This window comes from Poecilia mexicana, unplaced genomic scaffold (assembly GCF_051168715.1).
Source record: "Poecilia mexicana isolate PSO_F unplaced genomic scaffold, ASM5116871v1 scaffold_8, whole genome shotgun sequence".
NCBI lineage: Eukaryota > Metazoa > Chordata > Actinopteri > Cyprinodontiformes > Poeciliidae > Poecilia > Poecilia mexicana.
In genome coordinates this window covers 1,021,564-1,039,551 of record NW_028263377.1, presented here as the reverse complement: position 1 = coordinate 1,039,551, position 17,988 = coordinate 1,021,564, and the positions used below count along the sequence as shown (strand labels likewise).

The window sequence follows — 17,988 nt, the reverse complement described above, 5'->3', positions numbered from 1 at the left end:
ATGGTCCGACTTTATGATTGATGTGTAATTACAGATGATGAAGCTCTCACAAGTCTGCAGGAAAATATTTTATTCCACTAAAAACAAAAAAAGAGTCATGCCATGGAGGGTTGAATTTCCTTTCCTAAATTTAACTCTAACATCCTTTAACAATTTTATTTCTTTACATGTTCTTCATTAGACTGTAAGAGGGACATTGTGGTTTCGATCCACCGCCTAAGAGGCATAGGGGTGCCCTGTCCGTTTTTACCCCCAAAATTGAAATGAAATGAAATGAGATGAAATGACATGAATGAAAGACAACATCAATGACTGAAATGATCAAATGTATGTCAAGATCTGTAAAAGCCTCGGGGGATGTTTTCCGGAAGGGACAGTGTCTACTCTAGGGTTTGTCTTCTCCTTTTTGGGCTCTTTTAGAGCCCAACAGGGGGTGTTGAGATTAGTAAATTAGTTAAATCATTATGATTACTATTATGTGTTGAGATGCTTTACCAAGGCCGAGAAAGAGTCACACGCTGTTAGACAAAGGGCCCATAGTAAAGAGTTACATTTTTGATTCTGTTAGACACTAAAGCATATTTCTCACGAGAAAACAGAAACTTATCAGGCCACAGAGACATGGTGTGATTTCAGGGAGTGTCTTCAGTTCATATAATCAGCTGCCCTCCTCTTTCTCCTCAGACGCTGCACAGACTTTTTTAGAAACTCTTCTCGGATGTAATGGTAAAGTGTCTCCTTTCAGCGCTGAAAGTTAATAAAATAAGTAAAGTCTGAATGCTTTTCTTGGCTGATTTTATGCTCCGTGTGTCAATACAAATTATGATTCATCGATTGAGATTCTCGTTCTCAACACACCCAATAACGCAGCAAGTTCGTCCCATAGCTAAAATATCTGTGAGAGAGTCGTTTTTGTCGGTGGCAACAAAGATGGCGCTGACACCCCTCCGACTAGAGCAGTGACGTCACGCTCCGAAGCTCTATTGTCTTGTATAATTTTACATCAGAAACAGGTTAAAATCTTCACTCGAATTGAGATTCTGAAAGTGCCACCAATGAATCCAGGCTTATGTGACCTGGTTGTAATTCTCTTTTGTTATAATTACAAAAAATGTCTTTTTTTTTTTTGGTTATTTGTCTTGTTCCTTATCTTACTGAAACACCTGTCTTTGTTTTGGCCGTGTTACTTTAAGATGGGAAGCCCCTCCTTTTTATTTCTTCTTCTGTGGTATTGTCTTTAAATAGCCCCTCCCCTTTTGTCATGTTGTCCTGCGGGAGAGGTGTGTGCTGTTTATTTTTCCATCTAAATACCTTCAGTTTATTCATAAATCTATTAAGTAAATTTTTGTTTTATACTTTTGTTTTGTGTAGAACTTGGAGCGGGCAGCCTTTAACACGGTTGTTTTGTCTTTGTATTCTCGTCAGAAATAAACCTAGAATCATCCTTTTAGAAGATAAACTGCGTCACGGCCTGTTCACTCGATAACCAACACAACGCAGAAAAGGATCCGGTTACACTTGGTGCTGGGAACGCAAAAGTATTACGAGGGAACGCAAAAGTTTTGCGAGGGAACGCAAAAGAAAAAAAATCCCCCATGTCCCCTGGGGGGCTCCGTATGTTTGACCCCCTGTAAAGTCGAATCTCCGCTGCTGAAGCTGCTGCTCCACTGCGCCTTTCCCGCCTTTGAGATCTGGGCTCCTCCTTCGCTACACCGCGCGCCTTTGTCCTGAGCTTTGACTGGCAGGGGTTGGTTTACTGTATCCTGGCAACAAAGTCAAGTTTCTGTTGCTCTGTTTTGTGTACCCTGCTTTATACAAGGGAAGTAAGTGAAAATCGACATATTTTTAATTTTGTGAATGTTTTTTTCTTGTTTTGGGATAATAAAAATAATTTTAAAACAGTACATAATCGTACGAATAAAAAAAAAAATTGAAGACGAGAAACCAGTCTGTTTATTACCCTTTGCCTGTAGATAAGTTGTTGTTTTTTTTTCTGACTGCTGCATTGTTGTTTTAATGGTGTCTCTCTGTTACTGTTTGATGAAATGTCTGACACTGAGGTACCTTCTAAGGGTGATGAAGTGGACCGGAGGGTCACTTTTAGTTTGGGGAGGGGCCAACATTACATGTCTTTTGGAAGGGGTAGGCCTATGCCTTCTAGTGCATATGAATGTTCTGTTGATCAGTCTGAGCTGTGAGCTGAACCCCGCACCTGTCCCTGCTGCTGCTTCTACACCCATTGGCAATGCAAGGTCTGACCTTAGCCAACTTGTTTCTACTGTTGGCTAAGGTCAGATGGGGTGATTGCTGATTTGGCTAGGCAGATTGGGGATGCCATTACAACAAACCTGAGTGGGCTAAACCCACAAAGTCAATCACAGTCTCAGGTTGCTGACAGTCAACCCAGCGACCCGACCGATCAGTCACAAATGAGGTTTGTGCACAGGAAAAATAGGAGAGTAAATTTTTCGGAGTTAACGTTATTTTCATCTGAAAGTGTCATTTTTATACAATATAGAGTGAAATCATTTCAATTGGTTAATAGAATCGGAACAAAAAAATAGAGTAAATCATAACAGAGTAAAACAAGAACACGCCCACTGAAGTTCCTTAAGTTTCGTTTCTTCCACCATCTTGTTATCCCGCATTGGAACGGAGGCGACGGTTAGCTGTGTGCCAGGTAAGTCCCCAAATGGGTTGTAGATATATTTTACGTGGGGTTTTATGATTTATTTTTATTATTAAGACTAATTATCTCTAGTGGAAAGATGACGTGCTGCTGTGTGGTCGTGGGGGAAAGAGGGGTGCAGCGAGGAATCAACATGGTTGGCTAAGTAGTTAGCATGTGTGCTTCAGCTAACTTAATTTAGCCGTTTACAACAATTTAAGCAGAAAAAACATCAATGTTGTACAATGCTACGTCCATTTTTTTAAATTTTCACAAGTCAAGGCTGTCGCTATTTTTAAGCTGAAGAACGGAGTTTAAAAGAGGAGCTAGCTGTACAGTCGAAGCTGGCTCTGCTAGCATGTGGAGCCAGGTTTCCGTCCAGAAAATGGCGCGGGAGGACTATGCTAGTAACGTTTCTTGAACATAGAGCAGGATGAAAAAAACCAGGATTGTGATTTGTATGGAAACTATGTAAGTTGTCACTAAACATTTTTGACTGATTATTTTGTCCATAAACCCCGTTTACATCGAGTTGTATGGAGCTGATAGTTTTTTAAAAAATTTTTTTTCGTTTTAGCTGTGGTGATTGGCTAAAGTAAAGAGCCTAGCCCATTAAGGGTGGTTGTTAGCCACCCAGTGCTTTTTTCCCATGATGGTTTCAACCTTTTATCTTAATTTTTTATTCACTTTGATAAGTATGTTTATATGATTATTGAAAAATATATTTTTACAAATGCAGGATGCAAGCTGTGCGTGTCAAATACAGATATCGACAGAAATACATCTGTTTTGAAGGCCAACTGACTTGCAGTTCGTTTTTGGAATGTGGTGAGTGCAAACAAAACAAGTTTACAGCATTTTTACATATTAGGTTTATCAAAAACGCTTTGGGAATGGTGCCAAAATAGGTGCTTTACCAACTTTTCAGATTTATTTTTTTTTACTTAATATTGGTTGCACATATGACAAGTGAACATGGGTATGCTGAAATTATTTATTTTTTGTATGCACCTCTCACAATTACCTGTTTTGAAGGTGTACTTTACTCCTTTAACAATGCTCATAGTTTTTTCTGTGTCTCTATAAGACAAGAACTTCCAGATGTATCAAAGAGGACTATGCAAAGGGTATTATTACCTTGTTCCCTTACCTGACTGATCCTAAGAGCAGATTTGGCTATGTAAGTTCAAAACAGAAGTCCAACCTATTGGCTATGGTTTGAGTAGAACTGAAAATGTTTCTCTTTTGCATGCCCTGCATCTGTCCTATTTGTTTTTAACTTTCCAATTTTTAAACCTTTGTAGAGTTCATTGTTCCAGTGTTGGGCTACTGCAGCTTGAAGAATAAACCTTGTGAATAGATTTTATCTATGCAATTCAAACAATGTGAACTAAAATCTGTAAATCACAGCTACTAGCATTCATGGCTGTCTTTGCTTTCACAGCTTTAAAAACATTTATCATTCACCTACTTTTAGGACCATTATTACAATGCAGAAGATAGGAGTGGGTATCTGGCTTGGTGACTGAAGTTTGTCCAGAGAGAAGCTTCTAATGGACAAAAGAAGGTCCCCAGACTGTCACAAACCCAAACAGGTACATGTGTATTTATACTTGTACAAATCTCTTCCTGCAACCAAACTGCACAGAAAGTTCCCAAGCCTTATTTATTAAATCCTAAGATGGAGTGTCACATTCATATATATTTTTTAGGGGGACCTACAACTGACAGGGACTGTTTGAGAGAAGACTGCCTTATGACAGATAGCTTGTGTTCTGAGGCCATTGCGCTGATGAAGGAACTGTTATGAAGAAGATGAAACAGACTTTCAACTATCACCAGAAGATGATTCATGACCCAGTGAAGTCATCTAGTATCTTTTTGGACTTCCCAAGATTCCTGGACATAGGAGGATTGGTATGTTTATCTTCACTTCAGCTTAACCTACTTTTAAAAAAGTTTAAGTTAATATGGATGTGAGAAAGTTTAACAAAATGATTTTTAAAACCTTCACTTCATCTATTCTCCAGGTTGAGCAAGATTTTACATTGATGTTCGGGGAAGTTATCGCTGCAAAGTTCCTGGAGAAGTGGCCCACTGTCTACAAGCAGAAAGTCCTCGAATAAAGCTGTGGTCTCACAGTGTGATGACCTTCAGAACCTTCTTCACAATGCTGAAGGCATAACAGAAGTGGAAAATGGTAAGTTGAACTGGATTATAAAGGAAGTGTTTAATGTAACATAATTTTATGTAAATTGATCCAATATAAATGCACCTCCTCCTGCCGTCACTGTTTGGTAAGCTGACTCTGGAAGTGTTAACACTGTAGCAAATAAGAAATTTTGATAGCTTATGTTTATTTTACTTTTTCTTCCAGGATGGGACAGTGACATGTCATCCATTTTGATCCTGGTGCACCTCCTGCCACCGTCACCTCACAGCCGCAAGAGACCAGGAAAACTCTCAACCAGACAAGCCAGTGAACATCTTGTGAAGTTTGTCAAGGTAATGTTCCAGTAAAAGGAACATTTATGTTGATCAAAATTTTCTATTCTTCACTTATTTTTATTTATTTATTTAATTTTTTTTGTATTTCTTGTGAAGTTGGTCTTACATTTCATTTCAAGTGACATTAAAGAGGTCCTGAAAAGTAACTTGCCTTATCTATAAGAACCCTGTCTTCTTTGAAACCCAAGACTACTAATGTTTTATTCTGTTTTTGCCACAGACAGGAACCAGCATCCAGGGGCACCTTGATGGCATCGCAGAAAGGCGTCAACCGTACCTGCTTGCAGTAGGGACACAGAGGAGCGTGATTCATAAGTACTTCATTGTGATTGACAAATATATCGTACCTTGTAAATCACCAGGCTCTCTTGCCTGTTTTGATGAGCTTTTTAAAGGTCACTTTGTGTTCGGCACTTCATATGACCATGATCTGGTCAATGTGCACAATTTTCTGCAGACCGCATTTACGAGATAGATGTTGAGACAACCAAAGTGAATCCTAGGGTTGCAGGGCTATATGTTGTTGTGAAAGATGAGAGGTGACTGTTACATTTGCACTGCAAACAGTGTGTCTGAGCATTTCAATGCTTTTCTCTTGTGTACAAGAGACGGACCTCATGTTATTTATGTAGAAGAGCTTTTCTGTTCCAGAGCTTTTGATTTACAGGTGTCATACAGTCATGAAGATGCAAATGTTTATATTGTTCCATACTTTCTTGTGAACAATAAAAATGGCTGTTCAAATACTGATTTCTGGTCTATGCATTGTATTCTTACAAACTCAGCTATGTATACTAGCTGTAAAACAATTGCTTGGCGAGTGAAATAAATTTAAAGTTGGTTCTATTTTAAAATTTAATTTGATGTTTAACTGCACACCATGGAATAAAATTCAATTAAATTAGGAGTAAAATTTTATACTATTAAGAGCACAATTTGACACTATATGGAATAAAATGTATTCTATTTTGTGTGAAATTCCTTTTTAGTCAGACTAAAAGTTATATCTACTTAGAATAGAATGCAATTCTATTTAGAGTAAATTATATTCCACTTGGAGTTAAAATACAGTGGAGTAGTTTTTCTTTTAAACAACTTAGAGTAAATTCTCTTGGCAGTGATTAAAATTTTTGCACTAAATTGAGTTGATTTTACTCTGTAATTTCAACTCTTCCATGAGAGTAAATTACTCTATTTAGAGTGGGACCAAATGTTGTCTTTTTTAGAGTAAATTTTTTTTCAAATTGAGTAAATTTTACTCTGGAAATTTTATGGTTCAGTCTGATATCAGGGCACCACCATATTTCAAAGGTGACCACACTGACACTTTCTCCATCCAGGAATGGGAGGGTTTGATGAGATGTTATCTGTCAAGAATAAGATGTGTGAACCCTGTAGAAATGTGTGAGATCATCACATCCAGACTTATTGGGAAAGCTAGAGATGTGGTTCAGGTGTCGCTTCGCCGCCGGCCTCAGTCATGTAGTGACAAGTTAGTTTCTACTGTTTTTGATATTCTGAAACGTAACTTAGGTGAGCTGATCTTCTCCAGTTTACCAATCAGAGACTTCTATAACATCCTGCCTGCTGATGGGGAGACAGCCATGGACTACTGGATTCGACTGAACAAGTCTATTGAAGCAGCTGGTGAGTGTTTGCATAGAAGGGGGATGCTTCTGGTGGAGGATCCAGGAGCTGAAGTTGTTACAATGTTCAACAACCACTGTCCTGATCCTGGTCTAGCTCTTTCCTTCCAGCTGAAACCTGTTGAGGAGTGGACTGCTGCTGAGGTCCAGAGCCGCCTTGATAACCATGTTGCGAGCCTTAGGAAGCCAATGGTTACTATGAACAGGGCTGTTGGTTCATCTGCAGGCCCTGTTCTCTCCTGTCTTCCTCAGCTTGGTGCTCAGTCACCCAGTGCTGTGTTGCCAGCCAAGGCGGCACCATTTATTGTCCGTTTTCCCCAAGCTGCTTTAGCATGTGATCATTCTTCAGCTTCAGGGCCCTTGTATCAGCAGCCACAGCAGCATGTTGCTCCACAATCGACTCCCTTTCAGAATGCAGGTCCACCCAAGCCAACTTTTTCCTCCAGTTCAGGAGTCGAACCACCTCATCAGATGGCAGAGATGTTTGATAAAGTTCTGTCTTTGTGTGCAGCTTCTCTTGCTACAAAACAACATGGTCAACATATGGGGAGTTACACACATGGTTCTAAACATCCTCAGCATGCTCCATGCAGGGTTTGTTGCTCAGAGGAGCATATAACACATTCACACTGCAGACTGTTCAGACTGTGTCTCCACTGCTTCGGCTCAGGACACATTAAAAGAGATTGTCCTCAGCCTTCTCATCACGCACCGCAGCCATCCTCCCAGTACCCTAGTTTAAACTAGAGAGCCCGTGTGATGAGAGGGGCAGCATGGGCAGTGTGGATAATACCCTCACAAATGCACTAGATGCACACTCTATTTATACAGAGTGTTGTAACGCTTCACCTGAGAACAGTGATGTGGTTTTCTTGTGGTCACAGAGAGTTCAGAGGGCTAGTGATTTGTTTCATGCCTCAGTTTCAGTGAGTGACCGATCTACACTGAGGGGTATGTTGGACTCTGGGAGTAGTCATGCACATTGAGCATGGAGGCAGAGGGCAAACTAAGAGCCGCGGGTGTTGATTTGATCCCTCTTGCAGTCCCAGAGAACATGGTGCTAATCGGGTGTGGTGGCCTTCTCACGCAGCCTCGATGCATCTATGAGTTGAACATTGAGATCAATGGCTTCAAATTTACAGTACCGATGATGAATTCATCATTGGTAGCAATGTGCTCCGGCCCCTTATTCAAAGAATGAAAACTGATTCGAGGTACTGGGAACTCATTACATCAGACACTGCAAACCCAGAGTGTGAGGAGTTTTTGCAGCTGCTGACGAGCAGCCTCCAGAGTCCCCTGCGTCCTGTGACGAGGTCTCCTCTCTTTTGTCATCTGTCTGCAGTGGAGATGCTGGTCAGGCTCAGCATGTAGCATCTTTAGCTGACCATCTGGACATGATAATCCCACACACCACAGGTCCATCAACAGCTCTTTGTCTAACTGACCTTGTTAGACAAAGACCAGAAAAATGACCCTGTTGTTTCCAGAGTTGTCCTCTATGTTGAGCGAGTCCATCAAGGCGGGAACGCTTTGGTGAAAACCAACTGGCTTTAAAAATTCTGAAGCAGTGGGACAAACTAACATTGCTGAACGGTGTTCTTTACCGTGTCATAAAAGACCCTCTGACAAAAGGTAAACGATTCTAGTTTGTGGTCCCTGATGCTTTGAAGTCTGGTTTTAACTGGTGTCCATGATAATGCAGGTCATCAGGGCCAGCCATTCTCCTTGGCTTGTCATCGCTTCTTTTGGCATGACATGGAGAGAGATGTGCGAGATTATGTGAGAAAATGTCCCAGGTGTGTCCTCAGTAAAACCCCAAAGCCTGCTGTTAGAGCCCCCCTGGAGAACATCAGGACCAGTGCTCCGATGGAGCTGGTGTGCATTGATTTCTGGTCGGCTGAGGACAGCAACAACAAGTCTGTGGATGTTTTGGTGATCACTGATCACTTCACAAAGTTAGCACATGCTTTCCTTTGTCAGGATCAAACTGCTAAGAGTTGCAAAGAAGTTATGGAATGGGTTTTTCTGTGTTTATGGCTTTCCTCAGCGCATTCATTCGGATCAGGGCGCAAATTTTAAGAGTGAAATGCTGGCTGAGCTTTTGGAGCTGAGTGGTGTCAGTAAATCACACACCATACCACCCATACCACCCAATCGGTAACGGGACTGCAGAGAGATTCAATCGCACCCTGGGCAACATGTTGAGATCTCTTCCTCCACGTTCAAAGCACAAATGGCCTCAGATGATCCAGTCTCTGACTTTTGTTTACAACTGCACAGTTCATGAGACCACTGGCTTTGCACCATTCCATCTGATGTTTGGGAGGATTCCCAGGCTGCCTGTTGACCTTGTTTTTCGGAACGTTCTTCATGACGATACCATTTGCGACTACCACTCTTACGTCAAATCACTGGTTGAAGAGCTGCGTTCTGCTATGCTAATGGCTGAGAAGAGCACCACTGCAGAGCAGAAACTCTAATGTGACCAGTACAACAAGAGAGTCAAGGGTCACCCTCTGTCAGTTGGAGATCAGGTCCTGGTGGCGAACAAGGGAGCCAGAGGAAAGCGGAAGCTTTCTGACAAATGGGAGCCTGTGATGTACACGGTGGTTGCATCCAAACCTGCTCTCCACATTTATCGTATTAGAGACCATCGTGGCAATGAGCGTGTGGTGGATCGCAACCTCATGCTTGATGTGAACTTTTTACCTGTGGGAATGACCATGGATGGCAATGTGAACCGCCATGCTGACAGTGTGGTTAGAGTCCCCTCGGCTTCTGATCTACGTGGAACAGAATGTTTTAGTGAGGCTCCTAGTGCTGTTCCTGCTGAGCCTTCCCTACTTGACACCCTGTCCTGCAGTGATGGGGAGGACCGTACTGCTTCATGGGTTCAGGATGTGTCTTCAGCTCCATCAGTTGTAAATAGTGACCTATCTCATGACTCTGAGAACTCCTCTATGGAAACTGGAGTGCTGGCGACTGCTGGTTCCTTACCTCATCTTCCTGTTGATGCTGGCTCTGTTCATCCTCCAGACAGTGTGGGAGGAGATGTTGTTCGCCGCCTAACTTCATGCTTTGGGAGGGTTATTAAACCAGTTTGTCGCCTGATAAAGTCCATGGCTGTCACTGAGGCACTTTATGATAAGGATAATGTTCAGCCTGTTATTAATGTGTGAGTTTCCAAATTCTTGTTGTATAATTCCTGCCATTGGCTAGGATTGTCTTTTTCTTGGTTTGCCTAAGCTTCAGTATCATCTATATGTTTATTCTGTATAGGGGGTTGTAAAAGGCACCTCTTGTTGTCCATGGGATACCGTGAGATTTCGCTAGTTGTTGAGCGATCTCTAGTCTCCTAACCTTATTTTAGCCGTGTTACTTTAAGACCGGAAGCCCCTCCTTTTTATTTCTTCTTCTGTGGTATTGTCTTTAAATTGTTTGCGCCCCTTAGCCCCTCCTCTTTTGTCATGTTGTCCTGCGGGAGAGGTGTGTGCTGTTTATTTTTCCATCTAAATACCTTCAGTTTATTTATAGATCTATTAAGTAAATTTTTGTTTTATACTTTTGTTTTGTGTAGGACTTGGAGCGGGCAGCCTTTAACACGGTTGTTTTGTCTTTGTATTCTCGTCAGAAATAAACCTAGAATCATCCTTTTAAAAGATAAACTGTGTCACGGCCTATTCACTCGATAACCAACACAACGCAGAAAAGTATCCGGTTACACTTACTTATTAAAACGCGAGGTATCCGTTAGATGACAATCAATGACAGGTAGGAACATTGGACTAGCAGAAAGTCGCAGTCTGGGGTTGACAAAGAAGAGCAATAAAGGTTTTGATAAAAGTTGCTAATTTTTTTGCAATTAGAATTTGGTCCCTACATTCATTGTTGTTAATAATATGGGATTGAATGTGATTTTTAACTTGCCTCATCTTTTTCAGTCTGCAGAAGTATGAACTGTTTTTTTCCCCTTCCTCAATCCATTTTGCTCTGGATCTGACAAAAGCTCCCAGGGCCTTTCTTTCATAGATTGAGTCTAATTTAGCTTGTAGGGTCAGGAGGTTATTTTTGTCTGCATCAGTCAACATCTGTTTAACACATAATAGGTTTAGCTCTTTTACTAACCTTACTTCTTCCAGGTCATTATTTCTTTTTAAGTTTTTGCTAAAGGAGATAGAGTAAGCCCGTATGTTATATTTTAGGTATTCCCATTTTTTGGTGTAGGTTATTATTGAATTCTCTAACAGAATCTTTTTCACTAATTCTTTGATTTCCCGGCAATACAGCTCATATTTTAAGAGATTTGCATTGAATTTCCAATACCCTCTATGTCTCAAACTCTCAGGAAGAAGAGTAATTAATAAATTAATGCTGCAGTGATCCGTCAGAGGAGTTCGAGACATATTACAATCTGATGTTAGTCTGAGAATATCATCTGTTCCTAGTCAAAAATCTATTCTACATCTGATTGATGCATCTGATTTAAACCAAGAGAATTGTTTTTCATTAATATGTTTGTCTCTCCATAAGTCAATAAGTCCCGAGTTATGACAAAATCCGGTTTGGATGGGCATTTGCAAATTTGTTTGGGCATTAATCAAGAGCTTCGTCCATGACCATATTCCAATCCCCACCTAATAATGAAATTATGTGTAAAGGGCCAGTTTATGTAGCTGGTTAAGGGCTGCACGAATAGAGCTCAGTGTGCCCACATTGCAATCTTGCCGAATGTACACAACAGGTACTTGAGAGTCAATTCCAATGTTTTTCTGATCAGTGCTGGTTATGTAACCAAAGAACAGAATCTACTCGGGTTCAGATAGCAGTTTACTATCAACCAGTTATGTTTATTACAAGTTACTGGACTGAAACACATCCAACTTCGTCTCAACAGTGTCATACAGTTTTCCTGGAAAAACCCACAAAGAGAAAGAAAAATAAAACCTTAGATTATAAAGAATCCTTTCAGGGTCCTTGGTAAAAAAAAAAATAAGTATAAAATTAAATTAAAAGAAGCTGGCCAGCAAAAAAATAGTTCATATAGAGCTCTATATTTGTGTGTGTGTCTGATGCGTACAACACGATGAAAGAGGTTGTCCTGGCTGGGATGGCGACCCAGAATGACGATGGTAGCCGATGTCCAGACACAGAAACTCCGCAGCCTCTCTCTCTTCCTCCGCAGGCACAGGAGCACCTTCCCAGTGTTCCTTTCCCCGATGTCGGCCACAATAATGCACTAGCAGGAAAACATCATACATCAGGCATAAAGAAGTCAAGCGCTATGCAGAAGGACGGCAGAGACTGGCATGTCTCTACTCCACAGCAGCTCTGAAACTCTAAAGCCCGGGAGTTTCCCTAGTAACTAAGAGCGGTGAGCTCCATTTTAAAACAGCACTTAAGATTCTTTATCAGGAATATAACTCCATAAAATAATAAGCACCTCATGAACATAGATGAAAATGAAATATTTCACTTAACACGACAAACTCGACAGTCATTTTAACTCACAATACCCACGGTAAAACAGGAGTTTGGTTTCTAAATGTCATGATGGGTTTAACGGATTTTACCCACATGCAAGAACACCAAAGAGACGGATGTAAAAAAAATGAAAGGTTTATTACAGCAAGCAACACTTAAAGGAAGGCTGGTCCGGAAGACTGCTCGGCTGATCTGGGTGCACTGAGGAGATGGAGAAGCGAGGTGAGTTCAGGTGACTGGGAAACGGGAGATTGCGAATGAGAATAAGTAAACTTACTGGATCAGAGCGTTCTAACGGCTTGGAGGAGGTTGGTTGGTCCTGGAGTTCTTTCTAACTTATGGATCTGCTTCTCGGAGGAGCTTGGTGGTTCGGTGAGTGGCTTTGGAGGGCGGACAGGGAGGCTTGTCCTTGTAAGCGGCTGAGTCTAGGTGGAACGGCCGGTCGGAGACTTCTGAATGGCAAGCAGAATCTTACAGTAACTGGTGAGGTCTGGCTTTCAGGCATCTATGGGGTAAGATCCCTTGACGTCGTTGGAGAACCAGTAGTCAGGCAACCAGATGAGGTAGGATCCTGAGGGGAGCAAAAAACCCGCAATGAAGCACAATACAAAAAACAGGCAGATCTCAAAAAAAAAAACTCGGAGCAAAAACTCTGAGGGGCTGGAGGTACGGTCTAAGACCGCGGTAAAGCTAGCCGGCTCTGACTCCAGCCGGCCCAGCACACAATATACAAGTGCGCGGTCGCTCAAGACATTATGGTACACCCATTTACGTGCTGCTTTCACAATAAAAGCGCACATCCGGTCCATGTTTGAGCTACTCAAATCCAGCCGCAGCATTTGCAAACAGAAAATAATATGCTGAGAAACTAATACAAAACTAATACACTATATATATATATATATATATATATATATATATATATATATATATATATATATATATATATATATATATATATATATATATATATAAGTTGCCGTGCCCATTGCTGAGAAACTCTCTGTTTCCAAAGACTGCTACCACTTCTGGGTGACAGAGGAACAACTCTAGAACAGGACCAGAAAGTTGCAACTAGATCTGATGTGTAATTTCAAAATAAAAGACCATTAAAGTAGTAGTTTAGATCTATTCCACCTAAGTTGCTGTGCCCATTGCTGAGAAACTCTGTTTCCAAAGACTGCTACCACTTCTGGATGACAGAGGGTCACCTCTAGAACAGAACCAGAAAGTTGCAACCAGATCTGATGTGTAATTTCAAAATAAAAGCCTATCAAAAATGTCATTTTTATCTTTTTCCCCTAAGTTGCCGTGCCCATTGCTGAGAAACTCTCTGTTTCCAAAGACTCCTACCACTTCTGGATGACAGAGGGTCACCTCTAGAACAGAACCAGAAAGTGGCAACCAGATCTGATGTGTAATTTCAAAATAAAAGCATTTCAAAATAGTCATTTGTTATGTTTTTCCCACCAATTTGCCGTGCACATTGCTGAAAAACTTCCTGTTTCCAGTGACTTCTCTCACTTCTGGGTGACAGATGGACACCTCTACAAGACAACTAGAAAATATCAAACACATATGATCTATAATTTCAAAATTAAATCCCTTTAAAATAATACGTTTTTATTTTTATATACACAAATAAGTAGAAAATGTAAAGAGCTGCCTCACTCAATCATCTTATTTATATACAGATTTTTCTATAATCTCCTATACATGTACTACTTATATTCAAACCAGATTTCAAAACAGGTGTGACACGATTTGAAGTTCTTTATGGAACACTGGGACGCCATGTCATCCGGACTAGAGAGGACAAGGATAACCCAAGTTGTTATCAACGCTCCGTTCAGAAGCTGCATCGTTGATGGTATGGGGTTGCATGAGTGCTTGTGGCCTGGGCAGCTTGCATGTCTGGAAAGGCCCCATTAAAGCAGAGAACTATGTTCAGGTTCTAGAACAACATATGCTCCCTTCTAGACTTCATCTCTTTCAGGGAAGACCCTGCATTTTTCAACAACATAATGCCAGACCACATTCTGCAGCAATCACAACATCATGGTAGGAGAAGGATCCGGGTACTGAAATGTCCAGCCTGCAGTCCAGATCTTTACCTATAGAGAACATTTGGTGCATCATAAAGAGGAAGGTGTGACAAAGAAGGCCCAAGACGAATGAACAGTTAGAGGCCTGTATTAGACATGAATGGAGAGCAATTCTATTTCTAAACTTGAGAAACTGGTCTCCTCTGTCCCCAGACGTCTGAGTGTTGTAAGAAGAAGGGGAGATGCCACAGAGTGTTAAAAATGGCCGTGTTCCAACTTTTTGGGGATTTATAGACATTGTGAAATTTTGACTCAACATATATCTCCTGTAAAATGTTACATTTACTCAGATTAAACTTTTGATCTGCCATCTATGTTCTATTACGAATAAAATATTATATGTTGCCACCTCCACATCATTGCATTCAGTTTTTATTCACAAATTGTTTAGTGTCACACCTGTTTTGAAATCTGGTTTGAATATAAGTAGTACATGTATAGGAGATTATAGAAAAATCTGTATATAAATAAGATGATTGAGTGAGGCAGCTCTTTACATTTTCTACTTATTTGTGTATATAAAAATAAAAACGTATTATTTTAAAGGGATTTAATTTTGAAATTATAGATCATATGTGTTTGATATTTTCTGGTTGTCTTGTAGAGGTGTCCATCTGTCACCCAGAAGTGAGAGAAGTCACTGGAAACAGAGAGTTTCTCAGCAATGTGCAAGGCAAATTGGTGGGAAAAACATAACAAATGACTATTTTGAAGTGCTTTTATTTTGAAATTACACATCAGATCTGGTTGCCACTTTCTGGTCCTGTTCTAGAGGTGTCCCTCTGTCACCCAGAAGTGGTAGCAGTCTTTGGAAACAGAGAGTTTCTCAGCAATGTGCACGGCAACTTAGGTGGAATAGATCTAAACTACTACTTTAATGGTCTTTTATTTTGAAATTACACATCAGATCTAGTTGCAACTTTCTGGTTCTGTTCTAGAGGTGACCCTCTGTCATCTAGAAGTGGTAGCAGTCTTTGGAAACAGAGAGTTTCTCAGCAATGGGCACGGCAACTTAGGGGAAAAAGATAAAAATGACATTTTTGATAGGCTTTTATTTTGAAATTGTACATCAGATCTGGTTGTAACTTTCTGGTTCTGTTCTAGAGGTGTCCCTCTGTCACCCAGTAGTGGTAGCAGTCTTTGGAAACAGAGAGTTTCTCAGCAATGTGCACGGCAACTTAGGGGAAAAAGATAAAAATGACTTTTTTGATAGGCTTTTATTTTGAAATTGTACATCAGATCTAGTTGCACATTTCTGGTTTTGTTCTAGAGTTGTCCCTCTGTCATCCAGAAGTGGTAGGAGTCTTTGGAAACAGAGAGTTTCTCAGCAATGGGCACGGCAACTTAGGGGAAAAAGATAAAAATGACATTTTTGAAGTGCTTTTATTTTGAAATTACACATCAGATCTGGTTGTAACTTTCTGGTTCTGTTCTAGAGGTGTCCCTCTGTCACCCAGAAGTGGTAGCAGTCTTTGGAAACAGAGAGTTTCTCAGCAATGTGCACGGCAACTTAGGGGAAAAAGATAAAAAATGACATTTTTGATAGGCTTTTATTTTGAAATTACACATCAGATCTGGTTGCCACTTTCTGGTTCTGTTCTAGAGGTGTCCCTCTGTCATCCAGAAGTGGTAGCAGTCTTTGGAAACAGAGAGTTTCTCAGCAATGGGCACAGCAACTTAGGTGGAATAGATCTAAACTACTACTTTAATGGTCTTTTATTTTGAAATTACACATCAGATCTAGTTGCAACTTTCTGGTCCTGTTCTAGAGTTGTTCCTCTGTCACCCAGAAGTGGTAGCAGTCTTTGGAAACAGAGAGTTTCTCAGCAATGGGCACGGCAACTTATATATATATATATATATATATATATATATATATATATATATATATATATATATATATATATATATATATATATATGTGTGTGTATTAGTTTTGTATTAGTTTCTCAGCATATATTATTTTCTGTTTGCAAATGCTGCGGCTGGATTTGAGTAGCTCAAACATGGACCGGATGTGCGCTTTTATTGTGAAAGCAGCACGTAAATGGGTGTACCATAATGTCTTGAGCGACCGCGCACTTGTATATTGTGTGCTGGGCCGGCTGGAGTCAGAGCCGGCTAGCTTTACCGCGGTCATCTAAGGTTGACACTCTGGCGTCGAAGTACCGGCGTTCCACCCTTCTTATGCTGCCGTCAATTAGGTGATCAGCCTCCGGTGAGAGGATGACATCATCCATGAAACCCCAGCCCGCCACCTCTCGGACTCCATCTAGTGGGGAGATAACTCAGCAACCAAAGGACCACCTAAAAAACCCCAGAACCTAACACTAAAACATTACAGAATTAGCGATGACTTGGTACATAAAATTAGAACACATACGACATTACAAATCTCCAGTCATGCTCACCTAGCAGGAAAACATCATATATCAGCCATAAAGAAGTCAAGCGCTATGCAGAAGGACGGCAGAGACTGGCATGTCTCTACTCCGCAGCAGCTCTGAAACTCTAAAGCCCGGGAGTTTCCCTAGTAACTGCAGTCGGAACACTGCCGTAAAGTGATGTCGTACTTTGCTCTTAAAGGGACACTACCCATAAAGTAAAAACAATACAGAAAAGCAAATAACACAGAACAAACAAATAAAATACAGCTGGGTTACGGTTACAAAAAGCAGAAACTATCTACTTAGGTTTACATTGCAGCTATTCATGAGTTGGAATTAATGTATTCTGGCGAACCTGAATGTGAATGGGATTGTATTGCTCATTGATCTTGTTATGCTCAAATGTAAGGAGTGAAAATAGTCTCAAAATATCTGTGCGTGTGTAAAAAGATTTGTGCGTGTGTAAAATGATTTGTGCGTGTGTAAAAAGATTTATGTGTGTGTAAAATGTTTTGTGCGTGGGTAACAGGATTTGTGCGTGTGTAAAAAGATTTGTGCATTTGTAAAAAGATTTGTGTGTGTGTAAAAATATCTCTGTGTGTGTAATACTGGATTTGTAAACCTTAAAATTAAAATAAACCTTCTTCTACGCCTATACATGTTGAAAAAGTACACACAAATCACCTGGTACGCACACACAAAACTGCATTTGCACACAGATCCGGTTACGAGTGCACAACTATTTTTGAGACTCATTTCACGTTTCGGGGAAGCTCCCAGATTTGTGTGTTGATGATGCGTTTACATGCTAGTAAAAGATGGGACATCTGAGTTTTGCTCTGAGTCTAGTGTTTTTATCCTCTGACGTTTCTCACTGTGCTTGTGCCGAAGTGGCAAATACTTTAGGTCGTGGAAAACGGAATATCTCAGCATTTCCTTATAATATCCTAAAATGATTTACAGACATATTGCGCATTTTTGAGCGGTACAGGAGACTAGGTGGTCTGAAAAAGGACCACTGGGTGGCGGAATGGTTCGCTGGCTGGAAAAATAGCCAGGCAAACCCAAAAGCAAGACGGAACGTCCCGGTGGTCTGTCCTCTGAAGTAAGTAGGAGCTAAACCTGCAGACTTTGCTCTCCGATTATAATGAGACATGGAGTAATTATAACTGATTTCAGGTTATGTCAGC

At 40.7% G+C, this 17,988-nt stretch overlaps 1 long non-coding RNA gene across 1 annotated transcript; it reads right to left on the bottom strand.

Annotated features, from left to right (window-relative positions):
* Nucleotides 1–11,639: 11,639 nt before the first annotated feature.
* On the bottom strand, nucleotides 11,640–17,117 carry LOC106909324 (uncharacterized). The gene is made up of 4 exons (XR_015764046.1): nucleotides 16,823–17,117; nucleotides 16,581–16,741; nucleotides 12,584–12,877; nucleotides 11,640–12,507 (listed from the first exon to the last, which is right to left on the bottom strand). It is a non-coding gene; the product is annotated as an uncharacterized LOC106909324 (long non-coding RNA).
* Nucleotides 17,118–17,988: the final 871 nt, after the last annotated feature.